The sequence below is a fragment of the Lycorma delicatula genome, chromosome 13 (assembly GCF_047948215.1).
Source record: "Lycorma delicatula isolate Av1 chromosome 13, ASM4794821v1, whole genome shotgun sequence".
NCBI classification, from domain to species: domain Eukaryota; kingdom Metazoa; phylum Arthropoda; class Insecta; order Hemiptera; family Fulgoridae; genus Lycorma; species Lycorma delicatula.
Genome location: NC_134467.1, coordinates 41,591,477 through 41,608,748, shown reverse-complemented (window position 1 = coordinate 41,608,748; position 17,272 = coordinate 41,591,477). Strand labels below are relative to the sequence as shown.

Sequence of the window (17,272 nt, the reverse complement as noted above, 5' to 3'; positions counted from 1 at the left end):
AATAATTATTAATGCTATCATTAACTGCCCCATTAATGAAAGAATTTTAATAATAATGAGAATTTTAATAAAAATAGGTATAATCCCATTTCACCTATGAGTACCAAGAATTATGCAAATAATAAGATGAGAAATATGTATAATAATGATAACTATACAAAAAATCATTCCCACAATTATTGCAACCCAAATAACCAGAATTAAACTAATAATAATATCAATAATTATGGCACCAATCTCAGGAATAAAACAAACATCACTAAAAAAATTAATAGCATACTCATCAAATCTCAAATTCACCAGTAATAATCTTTTCATTAATAATTTCAAAACAACAATTTATTCTTCTATTAATTATATACACCATAATCAACTTAAACTATAATAAACACGTTCAAAAAAAATAATATCAATTTTTTAAACCAAATCAATACTCAAACAAATTTAACAAAAACATCCCTAATAATTTCATCATTATCAATAAGAGGTATACCTCCAACTACAGGATTTTTAATAAAATGAATAATTATAAAATCAACAATTTGTATGGCACCAACAATTCCATTAATTATACTAATTTCATCAATTATATCAACATCTACATTATTTAACATCGAGTTAAATACATCATCTTTGACTGATTCTTTTATTTGAGAAATTTTAAATTCATAAAATTCATTATTTTAAAAAATCATTTAAACAAAAAAAAATCAAGTAAAAAAACACTACTTTTTACATAACATTTCTAAAATCTAAACATACTGTAAAATATCGTTCATTGCAATCTGCAATTAGGCCTGTGCCTCACTGTGAAATTATTCAATTTCCTGAGCCACCTGTGAATGTATATTTTGAAAGCAGCGATGAAGAATCAGGCAGTACTGAAGAAGACAACAATGATTTTGATTTTGAATTACCTTCCGATACCGCATCTTATATCACAAGGTAAATTAAACGACTCTGTTAGGGACTTAAACTTATCAAAAAATCAAGCTGAATTGTTAGGATCAAGACTGCAAGGTTGGAATCTACTTCAAAAAAATACTAATATTTCGGGTTTTCGAAACTGACAAAAAGAATTGTTTTAATAGTTTATTGATGAAAATAATTCAGTTTACTGGATAAACATTGATGAACTTATGTCACACTGAGGACAAGTTCATAAACCTGAGGACTGGCGCCTTTTCATAGATTCATCCAAGTACAGTTTAAGAGCGGTTCTACTACACAACGGTAATAAATATCCTTCGATACCAATTGCTTATGGTATTAATTTGAAAGACATACAATGTGATGAAAGATGTTCTTGAAAAAATAAATTATAAAAAACATAATTGAAACATATGTGGTGATTTGAAAGTTACAGCTATTTTGTTAGGCATGCAGTTAGGCTATACTAGGTACATGTGTTTTCTTTGCGAACGGGACAGCCCAGCTGGGGATAAACATTGTTACCAAAGAGTGGGACAAATGAGACCACTTAACTCCAAATGGAAAATATATTATTCAAGAGCCGTCGGTTGAACCAAAAAAAAATATTTTTACCCCCTCACCAGGCAGCCAGAAATTTCTTCTGCTTTGCTAAACCACCTGTCATCTTAACTTTGAAGGGAAAAGTGTTGTACATCTTTTGTGATAATTCTACATCACAAAATAAAACAATGTAGTTTTTAAGAAGCATTGTATGAGTAAATCTCTAAAGAAGTGTTAAAACGTGTATTAAAGAAATTATTTTGTATTTCCCAGTGCAAGGCCGAAGCTTCCTCCCTGCTGTAGAGTTTTTGGCAGGGCAGAAAAGATCCTATGGAAAATACACAATAAAAATATTTAAAAAAACAGCTTACATGATCTTAATTTTTCTTTTGATTTCTTATACATCAATTTAAAAGTAAAGGCTAGATAAGGCTCATCAATCTTTTACCCGTTTCAGTTTTACAATTGTTTCGTCTTTTTCTACTCTTTATTATAACCAAACAGTGCAAAAAAGGAGTATGCTAAAGCCAGAACCGTGTATGCATCAGCTATTAAAAAAGCCAAGACCAAATGTTGGAAGGAACTACACGAGGACATTGACAGAGATCTGTGGGGGAAAGGCTACCAGTTGGTATCAGAAAGATTAGGTTGACAGTTTACTGGTGATCGTGAAGGATAAGGTATGTGAATACGTCACGAAGCTCTTTCTGAAACGAACAGAGCCTTTCAGAAAAGAAATACTAGCTGACATTATACTGCTGTTTACCATGCAGGAGCTTAAGACTGCAGGTAAAAAAATGAAGCTGCATAAGAGTACGGGTCCGGCTGGCATTTCGGTTGAAGTCGTCCGGATCCTGATAGAGGAAGCTCCAGTTACTATTCTAGACGTAATGAATAAAATGACAAAGGGTGATTTTATCCCTACTTCTTGGAAGACATCACAACTGGTCTTAATACAGAAACCTGGGGCGCCGGAGTGCGCAGTACCATATAGACCGATCTGTTTAGTTAAAATTCTTTGCAAGTTATTAGAGCGAATGTTAGAGGCCAGGCTGAGGAATTACATTGAAGAGAGAGGTGGCCTTAGTCAATGGCAATTTGGTTTCCGGTCGAGGAGATCAGCGATTGATGCTGTAAAAGAGGTGATGAAAACTGTCGATAATGCAATGAAAGGTACTCGGTGTACGTGTCAAATCCCAGTGGTCATATTGGTAGATGGCCACAATATATTATATTCTCTCAGTTGGAAGGCTATATTCAAGGTGTTGAAAAAAAGTCAATGTCCCTGCATACCTGAGAAAACTGATTCAAATATATCTGCAGGAAATTTGCTGTATGGTGTACCGGTATGGTACAGATCTCTGAGGTATGATCATAACAGATGACAGCTGGAGGGAGTACAAAGGAGGATAGCTCAGAGAATTACATGTGCCTACTCCTTGGTGTTCACAGAGGCTTTTACTTGTGGTCGCCAGAGTGTTTCTGCTGCAGCAGTTGGCTGATTCACAGGTGAAGATAGATGATGATATGAGTAAAGAAGAGACATATCGTGAGGTATTAGAGAAGTGGCAGATAGGGTGGACTGTTTTGTGTAAAAGTAAATACACAAGACGATTAATATGCGAGATTGGACCGTGAATCGGGAGAGAATTTGGCGAGATAAATTACTACTGGCTTACACAGTTCCTAACCGGCCACAGCTCCTTCAGAGCGTACTTGTTTGCAAGACACAGAACAGATAGTACAGAGTGTCAGTACTGCAATGAAACAGAAACATCAGAATACATCATTTTTTCCTGTAGTAGATGGGAGAAGGAAAGATGTGAGTGCACACCAGTAACAGGGCAAATTAATCCTGACAATGTGATGTGAAGCGACCGATTTGCAGCTGTGGCTAATTTTGTCTGTATAGTGTTACAACAGAAAGAAAATGATGAGGCAAGAAGAGGTAGATGACAAGCGAGTTGAATATACAACAGAACCCTGGCAGCCGGGTCAGGTGTCGCAAGGGAGTGAAAGACAGCCCCTCATGCAGTTGCCGCTCGTTTGTGTTTACATGCATGGGTGGTAGATGAAGCGAGGGGACTCCAGTAGCCTCTGAGCAAGTTGCAAGTGAAACCAATGTCCAAAAGGAAGGTAAATAGCGATGTAGGGTGTGAATATTAGCTAAACTGAGTACAGTTGGTAGAAGTCATTATATTATCTAGATTATTGATTAAACTATAGTTAATTAGAGCAAGCAGTGAACTAAAACAGCCCAAGAAGAAACAGTCAGAATAATGTAGCTGTCAGAAGCAGCGTCAAGAGCCAGAAGGTGAGGCGGTGAGGGACAGCCTTCAGTGGAGTCGCCATCTGTCCACGCTTGTGCAGGTGGGGGCAGCGATGAAGCTACAGGACTGCTAAGCCCCCCTATCTTGTCACCCCCGGTGTTGTGATATACTTAATTGCAAAACCGGCTCTGGGTGGAAAGGAACAGTGAAACCGGAGTTTTAGTCGGCGGTAGGGTGCAGGCATTCATAGGCTCTATAACATCTAGCCGAACCCATGTGAGTCCAACACTCCTCCACCACGTGGGGGTACATAAATGGTATTTCTCCACAACATCGATTAAAAAAAAAAATATATATATATATTTAAATATATAAAAAAATGGTAGGCGACATTTAATTTAAATAGGCATACAATTTTTCAAATTCTAAAAAAAAGTTCATAGCCATCAATAGTCAATAGTCATCAAGCCAATGGTTTTTTTAATGGACCCTTTTACTCACCTAGTACAATAGGAATGTGTGCACACCTTGCAGAGCTTGTTCAAGTAAGAACTGAGGCAAGCAACTTTGGATCTTCGTAATGACATTAAGCTAAAATACTACGTATCAGGTAAGAACTTTTGTATTGCACTACTGAGAGGTTTCCATTCTTTAAAGAGTAGCTTGCAGGACAGAATCATTTTTCAGTTACCATATATCTTTGCAAATCATTTTTGACAATAAATATTATAATATTAAAATGTATTAATATCAAAGTATCAAAATGTGTCAGAAGACATAAAATATAGATCTCAACTCGCTGATGAGCATCCTGTTGAGTGTTTACGAACAGAATATCATCATACTGATCTAATAATTATGAGGCACTGGTCAATGAAATGGAATGTCAAATATCACATTGATTTTTAGATTGATATTATTTATATAAATATATATATATATATTTAATATAATATGAACTTTGTAAACATTCATTTAGCGCAAAAATTTAAACAATACTTTTTATGAATTTTATTTGTAAAAATTAAAGATAGAAACAGATATCAATTTGCGCATATGTAAACATAAAATTGCTTTGATAAGATATGTAGTACCTGCTCTGCCAGTATTTCAGAATATATTGATATAATAAAATTCAAGGATGGGAATTTGAACCCAGAAGAGCAAAAAAGAAAAGTTTTTCCCCCATCTCTTTATGGGGATTTGATTAAGATAAAATACTATTAGAAAGTATCTTAGCTATCAAAGTTGAATTAAATTATGTGAAGAAATCTACTTACACGTTTTCAACAATGGCCTTTTTTTATGTTTTTAGCTTAACATTATTTTATAAATAAATATTACTTTTCCGACAAATATGGCTAGAACAGCTATATTGAAAGGTGAAGTAAAATGATCATGTCAAAGATAGGGTATTGGGTTTTTTCTGTAAATTTGTACGTTTTACGGTCAAAAAACACAATATATGTATGTATCGTACAACTTATTCTAAAGTCAAGGCGTTTTAAAAATTTTAATAAAAATACACAGGTTTTTTAATATTTTTTTTTTGTATCGCATTCTGTGAAATAGACAACTATTTTTTAAAACATTATGTTTTTTAGTCAAGTAACCAGAGGCTGGTAAAGCCAATCACATCGTACATACAATAAGAGTGGCAGTAGCTGTATTTGTTGGGCTGCCATGCCATATACTGCCTGCACTTTTGATATTCACATGAAGATTACACACACACACACACCAAAAATCAAGTATAGGTAAGAAAAATTCTAAAAATAATAAATTACATTTAACTCAATTTGAACCTTTAAACTCAAAATTTAACAGAATTCTTTCTTAGTGCTCACTTACATTGTAAGAAAGACATGTATACAAATTTCCTTAATTTCAAATTAATCTTCATCAGGTATTTTTAGAAGTTTTTTATAAATGACTCTCATGCTATTTTATAATTATAGATATATTTGGATACAGTTTTTAATATTCTTTCACAATTACTTCTAATATACTCTTAACTTAATGAACATCTTAGTAACAATGTCTTAAACTTGTAGTTTTCATTTGTTATGTATTAATAATAGGAAGTCTAAAAAGTAATGAATGTTTTGCACACTATATAGTTTAATGTCCTAAATCTCAGGGTATATGAGTTGCAGTGATTCAGGCCGAATGTTATTTGACAGCTGGCAGTTGAAGCTACTAGATGTGCAAAAAATGTTGCAATTCTTATACTTGGACGTAAGGTATTGTGCTATGAAAATAAGTGGATGTTCAGCAAAACTGATGAGATCTTACAATTTTATTTCGATAAAGATGCAAATGCTGCGCAGAACCGTGAAGAAACTTGTGCTGTTTATGGGCAAGATATGTCATCAAACACAACAGCCAAAAGATTGTTCAGTCGCTTTTGTTTTGGAAATTGTTATGTCCAAGATGCTCCTTGCAGTCGAAGACCAACAACAAAATCACAGAAAAAGTGAGTGATATTCTGGTAAAAGTCTAGCCATGCGAGCCTTCATGACTTTGTCAGTGGCCTAACACCCATCACCAAACACTGTTAGTCCAATCAGAGAAAGCTGGTTACAAAAAGAAGCTTGACATTTGAGTACCACATGATCTGACTGAGAAAACTTTACTCAATTGAATTTCTATTTGTGAATCTCTACTGAAACGTAATAAAACTGAGCCATTTCTGAAGCCAGATGATCATCAGTGATGAAAAGTGGATAACCTAAGAACACAATGGTGAAAAAGATTGTGACTGAAGCAAGGAGAAACTCCATAGTCTGTGACAAAGCCCACACTGATGGCCAGGAAGATTATGTTGTGTTAGGTGTAACTGGAAGGCCATCGTGTCTCACAGTCTGGTGCTACCAAGCAGTATGATAGACTCAAACCTGTACTGTTGGCATTTAGTGTGACTGCACTTATCAATAAAAAAAAAAAAAAACGGCCAGAATTAGTAAATAGAAAGGATGTCATACACCATACTGATAACCGCCAGAAAGCGACATCTTTAACAACCTATCAACAATTGCAAGAACTTGACTGGGAGATTTTGATGCGTCCATCATATAGCCTGGACCTACACCGGTAGCATAGCACTTGTTTCAGTCTCTGCAATAATTCCCTGAATGGTGTTAAATTAGTTTCAAAAAAGGCCTTTGAAAACCTTGTAACTCAATTTTAAGAACGGAAAACTTAGAAGTTCTATAGTGTAGGATTTATGGTGTTGACAGAAAAATGGAAGAAGGTTATCAAAAAATATGGTCCAGGTAGTCTCAAAATGTAATTTTTCAAAAACAATAAATGTATTCTACATTTTGGATTCCAAAGGCTCAGTACATTTTAGACAACCGGAAATAAAGAAAATACGAATTATGTAATATGCAAGTTATTTCAAAGCTTTATTAACAGAATGTACATATATAACATAAATGGTTCCAAATGATCTTGTTTATAAACTAATTAGTTTAGAGTAGTATATACAATAATGTAAAAAGAAAAAACTAGCCACAAACTGCAAAGATCCTATAACAGAGACAATTTATACCACTTTGTAACCTAATTTGACTTTTCAGTAAAACTTTCTAGATAAAAATTACAAATTAAATTTTCTAACCCGTATGAATAAAGATGTCTTTTTAAACTATCCCTGTGACAAAATGTTTTCTTACAAAAATTACACGTAAATTTCTTCTCACCATTATGAACAGAGAGATGTGGTTTTAAATTAGAGCTTTCATTAAAAGTTTTTTTACAAAACTTTCTCATTTGTATTAGTAGAGATATGTGTTTTTAACTTACTGCGTCGAATAAACGTTTTTTTAGAAAAATTATATTTTAAGTTTTTTTTTACAACATGAATAGATAAGTGTGACTATAATGTAGATCTCCGAGTGAAAGACTCCTGACAAAGAACACATGTGTGAATAGGAAGATGAAAAGATATAACATTCCTTTCTTTAACACGTTTTTCTGTAATTTGCAAGCACTTTTTTTAAAAGAAAAACTGTTAAAATCATCATATTCTTCATCGATGACATTATCACAAATGCAATTATATTTTAATTTATTGCAAACCACACAATTTGATGTCTGTAAACTACTTTCAGTAATTCTTTCCTCCACATCATCGATAATTTCTTCAATAAGATAAAAAAAAAAAATGTAACTGTTAAGTTAAAAATGTATCGGAATTGACAAATCTACAAATTGACAACTTTATACTTTAATATTAAATATCTTATGTTCATATTTAAGGAAGCACAATATATTTGTTTCAATGTAGCAAAAATAGAAATTTCATTAGTACAAACAGTTAAAATATAAGGAACAAAATTTAACAATCCCCAAACTACATGCTACTAAGCATACAAACTAAAACTGGTCTGACAACAGACAATTTTATAATGGCAAATAAAAAAAAAATTACTGTAGATTAGTTCTGTTAATATTAACTGAAAATAGAAACCTGGCAATAAGTGTAAATATTTTCCAAACTCATCCCCAGATAAAGATATTGGTCATTACATTTGTTCTTAAAAAATCAAACAAGAGTAATAAGATCGGTTTATCATTTTTATTAGATTTTCATCCGCTGGAAGAACTGAATGAAATGAAAAATAAGAGAAAATAGGTTTAGTACTGGATGGGTGAATCAAGTTAATAATGAAAGAGTCATATATTGAAGATCCAAAATTATATTAATTGATCATGAAAATGGGGCGTGAAATGTTAGAAGTCAAAAAGGTTGGTAAGTTAGAAAACTAAAGAGGGAAATGGATAGGATAAATGTAGATGTAGTAGGAATTAGCGAGGTTCGATGGGAAGAGGAAAAACGACGTCTGGTCTGGTGATTTTAGAATAATTGACTCAGCTTCAAATAATGGGCAGGCAGGAGTAGGTTTCGTAATGAACAAGAAGATAGGGAAGAGAGTAGAGTATTTCAAAATGCAAAGCGATAGAATCATTGTAATAAGGATAAAATCAAAACTTAAACCGACAACGATTGTTAATGTCTATATGCCTACAAGCGCCCATGATGATGATGATGATGATGTAGTGTATATGAAGAAAGGAAAAGGCAAGGAAGGAAATATAGTTGGTGAATACGGGCTGGGCAAAAGGAATGAAAGAGGGGACTGACTTAGTTTAAAAATCATAGTAGAAGAAAATACACATGGAAAAAGCCAGACGATACTGCAAGGTATCAGATAGAATCTATCATGGTTAAGCAAAGATTTAAAAATCAACTCGCTCACTGCAAAACTTACCCTGGAGCAGACATTGATAACGACCATAATTTAGTGATAATGAAATGTAGATTGGGGTTTAAAAGCCTGAAGAAAAGGTGTCAGATGAATCAGTGGAATTTAGAGAAGGTTGAGGAAGAGGAGGTAAAGAATTTTTGAAAAGGACATCACAAGAGGTCTCAGTAAAAAATATAAGGCAGGAAATGTAGAATAATGGGTAAACTTGAATAGGAAATTCTTAAATCAGCAGAAGCTGAACTTAGGTGGAAAAAGAGAACTGGTAAAAATCCTTGGGTTTTAGACGATATATTGCAACTGATGGATGAACGTAGAAAATATAAGAATGCTAGTGATGAAGAAAGTAAAAGGAACTATCGACAATTAAGAAATACAACAAACAGTAAGTGCAAACTAGCGAAAGAAGAGTGGATTAAACAAACGTGTTCAGAAGTGGAAAGAGAAACGAACATGGTAAAATAGATGGAGCATACAGGAAAGTTAAGGAAAATTTTGGGGTACAAAAATTAAAATCCAATAATGTGTTAAACAAAGATGGTACACAGATTTATAATACGAAAGGTAAAGTCGATAGGTGAGTGGAATATATAGAAGAGTTATACAGCGGAAAATGGTGTTATGGATTATACAAACTGGTGTGTAATATTTATGAAAAAGGGGAATTTCCGTCAGACTTCAAAAAAAGTGTTATAGTCATGATACCAAAGAAAGCAGGGGCAGATAAATGTGAAGAATACAGAACAATTAGTTTAACTAGTCATGCATCAAAAATCTTAATTAGAATTCTATACGGAAGAATTGAGAGGAGAGTGGAAGAAGTGTTAGGAGAAGACCAATTTGGTTTCAGGAAAAGTATAGGGACAAGGGAAGCAATTTTAGGATGAAAGAAGAAGAGGATGAAAGGGGAGAAACAATACTGAGATCTGAATTTAAGAAAGCATTAAAAGATTTGAATGGCACAAAGGCTACTGGAATAGGCTATTTACCTGTAGAATTACTGCGCAGTGCAGGTGAGGAAGCGATTGATAGATTATACAAACTGGTGTGTAATATTTATGCAAAAGGGGAAGTTCCGTCAGACTTCAAAAAAAGTGTTATAGTCATGATACCAAAGAAAGCAGGGGCAGATAAATGTGAAGAATACAGAACAATTAGTTTAACTAGTCATGCATCAAAAATCTTAACAAGAATTCTGTACAGAAGAATTGAGAGGAGAGTGGAAGAAGTGTTAGAAGACCAGTTGGTTTCAGGAAAAGTATAGGGACAAGTGACGTAATTTTAGGCTTCAGATTACTAGTAGAAGAAGATTAAAGAAAAATAAACCAACATACTTGGAATTTATAGACCTAAAAAAGCCATTCGATAATGTAGACTGGAATAAAATGTTCCGCAATTTAAAAAAATTAGGGTTCAAATACAGATAGAAGAATGACTGCTAACATTTACAGGAACCAAACAGCAACAATGATAATGGAAGAACATAAGAAATAAGCTTTAATAAGAAAGGGAGTCAGACAAGGATGTTCCCTATCCCCGTTACTTTTTAATCTTTACATAAAACTAGCAATTAACGATGTTAAAGAACAATTTAGATCCGGAGTAGTAGTACAAGGTGAAAATATAAAGATGCTATGATTTGTTGATGATATAGTAATTCTAGCTCAGAATAAAAAGGATTTAGAATAAACAATGAACGGCACGGATGAAGTCCTATGCAAGAACTACCACAAGAAAATAAACAACAAAACGAAAGAAATGAAATGTAGTAGAAATAACGAAGATGGACCACTGAATGTGAAAATAGGAGGAGAACAGATTATGGAGGTAGAAGAATTTTGTTATTTGGAAAGTAGAATTACAAAGATTGACAAAGCAGGAGCGACATAAAATGCCGAATAGCACAGGCGAAACGTGCCTTCAGTCAGAAATATAATTTGTTTACATTAAAAATTGATATAAATTACAGGAAAAGATTTTTTATAGTATACATTTGGAGTGTTGCTTTATATGGAAGTGAAACTTTGATGATCAGAGTATCTGAGAAAAAAGATTAGAAGCTTTTGAAATGGGGTGCTATCGGAGAATGTTAAAAATCAAATGGGTGGATAAAGTGACAAATGAAGAGGTGTTGCGGCAAATAGATAAAGAAAGAAGAATTTGGAAAAATATAGCTAAAAGAAGAGACAGACTTATAGGCCTCATATTAAGACAAGGAATAGTCGCTTTAATATTGGACGTACAGGTAGAAGGAAAAAATTGTGTAGGCAGACAACATTTGGAATATGTAAAACAAATTGTTAGGGATGTAGGATGTAGGGGGTATACTGAAATGAAACTACTAGCACTACAAAGGGAAACTTGGAGAGCTACATCAGACCAGTCAAGTGACTAAAGACAAAAAAAAAGTGAACATCACTTCGAGTTAATTGTGGATTTGTTGTAGTATCAAAGCTACAGTTCATTGTGTCAAGGTTTGGGAAAAACTCTTGCACAATTTTGGCCAGACAATGTAATAAAACAATACAATAGCATCTTAGCATGTAATTTAACACCTGAGATCCAAATTCAATACCACATCATTTAGAAAAAATTAGTAGATTATGAAGTTACTTATTTTTCTTCAACAATCAATATTGATCAAATTTCGAGTAATGATGAAAGGATCTCTTTATAAATAAATTATATAAATTTCTTTGCTAAGATCTCTAAAACTGGTTAAGAGGGCAAACCAATCACTATGTTGATTGCGTTTTAAAGAAGGAGAGAGAATTTTTTTCACCCTTACAACTCACACAAAGAACTCACGCATTTTTTCACAGCTATTTTAGTGACAAAATTTTGAGTAACATGATTAGCATCTTTGTAGACAAAATATTCAGAAGTTATCACATTCTTTAAATTAAATTCATTGCTACCATCTAACTTGAAAATATACCATTCTAAAGCGCGAGCTCTAACAGGAAGTTCATAATCCAGTGTATTCGAAAAGTATCTACACACCTACATAAAAATGATTATAGGTTGAGGGATTTTATTCTGTGTTAATATGAATAATGTTTTCTACAAAGGTTTGTAATTCTGTATTGAATGCAGTTAGCTTCCATGACCCAATCAGGATGTTGTGACAAGAATATGTGTCAACTAAAGAAGATACGACTCTTTCTTGTCACTGTTTGTTCATTGTATTTAAATGATTGAGGCTGTCTTTCCATGTGCACACTGAACAGTGAATATTTCTCATTTAATACATCTTCATAAGCATAATGGGTATATACAGACAATGAAAGATTAGTATTTTATTAGATTTCCAGGTACACTGGTTCCTAATCGATATGGCGTAAGAACACTAATCGAAGACTTTGGGGAGATTGGATCAGTAAAGAAATATGAGTGAAGTGGTAGACCATAAGTACTCGATGAAGACGTATCGACTACTATGTGATGTAGTCTTAACAAATCCGTGCAAAAGTTAGCTTAACAGAAAAACAGCTGCAACAAGGCAATTTGTAATAAGCTCAGTCTTGTCCCATATAAAGCGATTCAAAAGTTATTGGCCAGAGACTGTGCAAAGAGAATTCAATACTGGGAATGGTTTCAACAGTTTTAGTGGATGTTTGTGAGCTGCCAACTATTTAAGCACAAATTGAATTTATACTACCATTTAAATATGAATTCAATTCTCTGTGAAAAGAAACTCTAAGAAATTAACCTTGTTTTGAGAAAGCTGATACTTTGCTAAAAAATAGTAGCATTTCAATATATTCTACTAATTTTCAGATTTATATCATGCAATAGTCATATTTCTATTGAATAATCATTTTATTATAATTACAGATTATAATTTAATACACATGAAAAAAAGATTCCAATCCATGAGTACTGAAAAACCCTAGAGAAATGGCATAAAACCACATTAAAAAATCCCAAGGAACCCTCAGAAAACTCATAAATACCACACTAAAAACTATACAAGAAGTACAGATTTTGGAATAGTAGGCTCATGGCTGTTACCAAAGACCAATAGGAATGGTATTAAGAAGTACAATATTTCTTACGTTTATTGATTTTATGGATGTTTCATAGCAATAATGCAACATGCTGTCTGTTGGGAGGTAAACAAACAATTTTTTCTGGCTGTGCCACATTTACAGTATCATAAGAGACACAATGAAGTAGTTTCTCTGAGGACAATAATGTTCTTTATAAAACTGGTTTCTGTGAAAAGATTATAAATTTACTTGCAAGAATATATCAGCTGCATTTCAGTAGGTTTGTTATGTGATGAGAAACAGCATATTTTGACACTATAAAGATAGAAACAAGAAACATTTATTGATTTTATGGATGTTTCATAGCAATAATGCAACATGCTGTCTGTTGGGAGGTAAACAAAAAATTTTTTCTGGCTGTGCCACATTTACAGTATCATAAGAGACACAATGAAGTAGTTTCTCTGAGGACAATAATGTTCTTTATATAACTGGTTTCTGTGAAAAGATTATAAATTTACTTGCAAGAATATATCAGCTGCATTTCAGTAGGTTTATGTGATGAGATACAGCATATTTTGACACTATAAAGATAGAAACAAGAAACCTCATATAAAATCTCACTCGGAATGGTTATTCTTTATCAAAAGCCACGAGGAGTGACGTGTGACTTCTCAATCCTACAAATACTGTTTTATCATTTCACATACACTTTGGTATCACTATTTTTAAGCTTTTAATCAAAATAACTAATTATTAGATATTATTTAGAATGCTAAATATTAGGTAAACCATCAAATAGTAAATGAAAATATCTTACTTGTCTAGATGTTGTCAGTTTATCATCTATCATAGCAACAGGAGCAATCAAATGTACTGTTCACTCTGTTTCATGCTTGCTTTCTTGTTTAATACTGGAAGATAATGGATCTTCATCAAGAAATGAACTATCAGTTTGTGCATCCATACTCTGCAGCAAAATATAAAGTAATAATAATAATAATAATTTATTATCTTTATATAATTAACATCTATTAATAATATATCTATTTTTCTTACAATTATAAAATAAATTGATTTTCATAGAAATAACTCATCCGTGTGAGTACATCTACAATAATATTCAACTGGAATTTGCAGTATATAATCACACATGATAGTGCAAGAAAAGGGAAATATTGGAGGCATTGGCATTAAATTAATAGATCAATAGAAAAATGTTTGCACAATCTAAATTGTTTGGTAAAAGAAACAGGTTGCTGGTGCAAATATAAAGAAGCACATCAACCTTGTTTGGAAACAAAAATTGCAGTGACATAGAATAAGGATTATTGGAACCTATAACAAAGTTTCTTGTAACTAAACATGCTTCATAAAGGCAATGATAGCTTTGTACTCTTTTAAACATTTATATAAACAATGTTAAATGTGGGTATAAAATGAATATGTTAGTCACCTTTGTTTAAGGCATGAGGCATCTGCTCACTGTATTTTATTTGTTACGTATTGTTGTACAAAATTTATCTACCATAAAATGTTAGATGCAATTTGTTAAACAAAGCTATTTAACCCCCTATACTCCACTAATAAATGTTTTTTACACTATAAATGAAAATATCTCTTGTCAGACATGAATGCTCAATAATATGTGGGCTAAAAACAGTAAAAAAAAATATCTTTACGAACAGAAAAATTGAAAAGTCTTACAAGAACTAGCTTTTATGTTTTTCACTTAAGCCAAAATAAAGAAGAAAATAGGTTACTTGTTTAAAAATTGTCAATTTATCATCATCAGTCTTGGCAAGATGTACAAACAAATATTCTTGTTGCCCAGTTTCATGCATGTCTTCTTTTTTAATGGGCAAGGATAATGGATTTTCTTCCAAAACTGAATCGTTAGTTTGTGCATCCATACTCTGCAAAAAAAATATAAAAATATATTAATATCCTACTACAAAAGTGTGACTTAAAATAAGCATGTTAAATGAAATATTACTGAAACGTAACATCTGATGAAGTCAAGAGCTTGGAACCAAATATATTGTTAAAGATAATTTAAGATATGTTATGTATAAAACTGGGTTTTAAAGCACTAAAATGCATCAGTTATGTATGGAAATGATTTGCTATACATATAATTTATATTTATAACTAAGACCACATGAAAACCAGAGTTTTATGGTATAACTGAATTTCTAAATCTCCAAAAAATCTTTATGAGTAGGCAATAACAGTAGAGGTGATGGTTTTTTATTACCTATATTGATACAATTTTTTGCAAAAGAAAACCTAAATATAGACTATATGCTATGTATATAGACTATGATGCTAAATTAAACAAGGATTATTGCATGTTTTTAAAGTACTAGTGGAAGTCAATTCAGTTGTATTAAAAACAAAAATTTAATTTTTAGACAATCAAAAAATTGTCAGAAGAAAAACATAATTAATGAGTTAAGAAGCCAGTAACATAAAATAAGGATATATAACATGAACTATTATCAGAACGCGAGTCAAAAGTGAGTGTCCTAACCTGACCCTAGTTATAGCTTTGTCACATTAGACATGAAAACTTGTAAAACTGCAGACTCTCATATGCCATTATCAACCAAACCAACCATTAATAAACACATTACAGATTTTTGCATGAAATATTCAGGAGCAGCATTCGATTAACTTAACATCTAAATTTATTACAGTGTTTCTGGTAAAGCCAGACTGCATTAATTTTCTGTGGTACAAAGAAGCCACTATGGAAAAGTTAAAAATTTAACATAAAAATATGAGATTATCTCTTCTTATAGAAAGTTTATGAGAACCTTCTACAACTACCTTTTACAGAATTGAACAATCACAACAAGTACATCAAATTTAATCAAAAATATAATTTATATGTAGGATATGATTTCAACTGAAAAAACACAAGCACATCGAAATCTGCCTATTTCCATAAATATGTTTAATGCTTTAATTATACTTGTTTGAGAATACTTCAAACTATTTCGCCTACAGAATAATTCTGAATATCTCTCTCTTGGTGTTCACGACTAATTTCCCGTTTGCTAATGCTCTGACTCCGTCCCTAGTGAGCTTCCGTAATTTCACAAAAAGTAACATAGCGATTTCTTACCTTCTGGGTATCCAAATATGATTAATTATTAAATCTGTTATTATAAAGTTTACTATATTATATTTAGTTATATTAATATACTTACGACACGTAAATAATACATACATCTTTCACTCTGTAAAAATAATTTTAATGACTACCAAACACCACACAGATCACAGAATATATATATATATATATATATATATATATATATATATATATAACCGAGGGTGTAAACAGTGACAGCACATGGTAGGAATGCATATCAGTTATACTACTGTGCTATTGGGGTGTTCGTAATCATACACCACAGTCTACAATATCACTCGGACCCATTATTTCACAAAAAAATAACTAAACTTTTCTTACCTTCTTTTTTTCTAATATATTCAATATTAAATAGGTTACTACGTCTAGGTTACTAGGTTAATTACTACGTCATTTTTAGTTTTTGTTGTATCGCATCAATTCGATTTATCGATGTATGTAGATTATCGATGTAACTTTTGGAGCCAGTCAATAAAATCTGTTTTCAGTATTCTATTCAATTTTCACTTTTGTCTTTGTTATTTATGTTTTAATTAATAAATATTTTTCTACAATTTGAATACGCGCGTCTTTAATTAAATAGAGACATAAAACGTTGCTACGAGGAGTAATATTTGTGTACAAAAAAAGTAAAAAAAAAGCTTATTGTTTTTACACGTTCAAACATATTTGAGTCAAACTATCGACATTAAATACATGAATAAAAGTTTAATTGAATAACACTTAATAATTTGAATAATATTTATTTTATACTGTTAAAAATGATTGAAATATTCGTCATATAAAACAAGTTCATAGAATATATTTTGAGTATGTTTGTTCCATTAATTCTTCGGATGACGATTTAATAGGCAGGAAGGTTACCGGCGGCTTGTGAAAGCATATATATGATACAAACAATTTTATTTTATGATAGTCCATTTTATCAAAAATTTTGTTTTGTTTATGAATATGAACAACAATATTCACTGTCAATATCAACAATATTCACTGAAATATCCGTCTTCAAAAATCCGTGTATATAATTATACATTTAAAGATATATTTTAATGTTTGTGTGGGGGGAAGATAGCATGATTTGTAAGGTCCTCCCTGTAATCTCATGCA

The 17,272-nt window shown here is 32.0% G+C and overlaps 1 protein-coding gene across 2 annotated transcripts in view; it reads right to left on the bottom strand.

The window, feature by feature from the left end:
- LOC142334159 (ras-related protein Ral-a-like) overlaps positions 1-16,577 on the bottom strand; it is an 87,150-nt gene extending 70,573 nt beyond the window's left edge. Inside the window, exons 1-3 of one of the 2 annotated variants that reach the window (XM_075381953.1) lie at positions 16,487-16,577; positions 14,769-14,921; positions 13,826-13,975 (exon numbers count right to left, since the gene is read on the bottom strand). The gene's annotated coding sequence lies outside the window, so the exon portion shown is untranslated. Of the gene's footprint in view, positions 1-13,825; positions 13,976-14,768; positions 14,922-16,240; positions 16,297-16,486 lie in introns of those variants that run through there. The other variant, XM_075381954.1, reaches the window with a different exon arrangement.
- Positions 16,578-17,272: the final 695 nt, after the last annotated feature.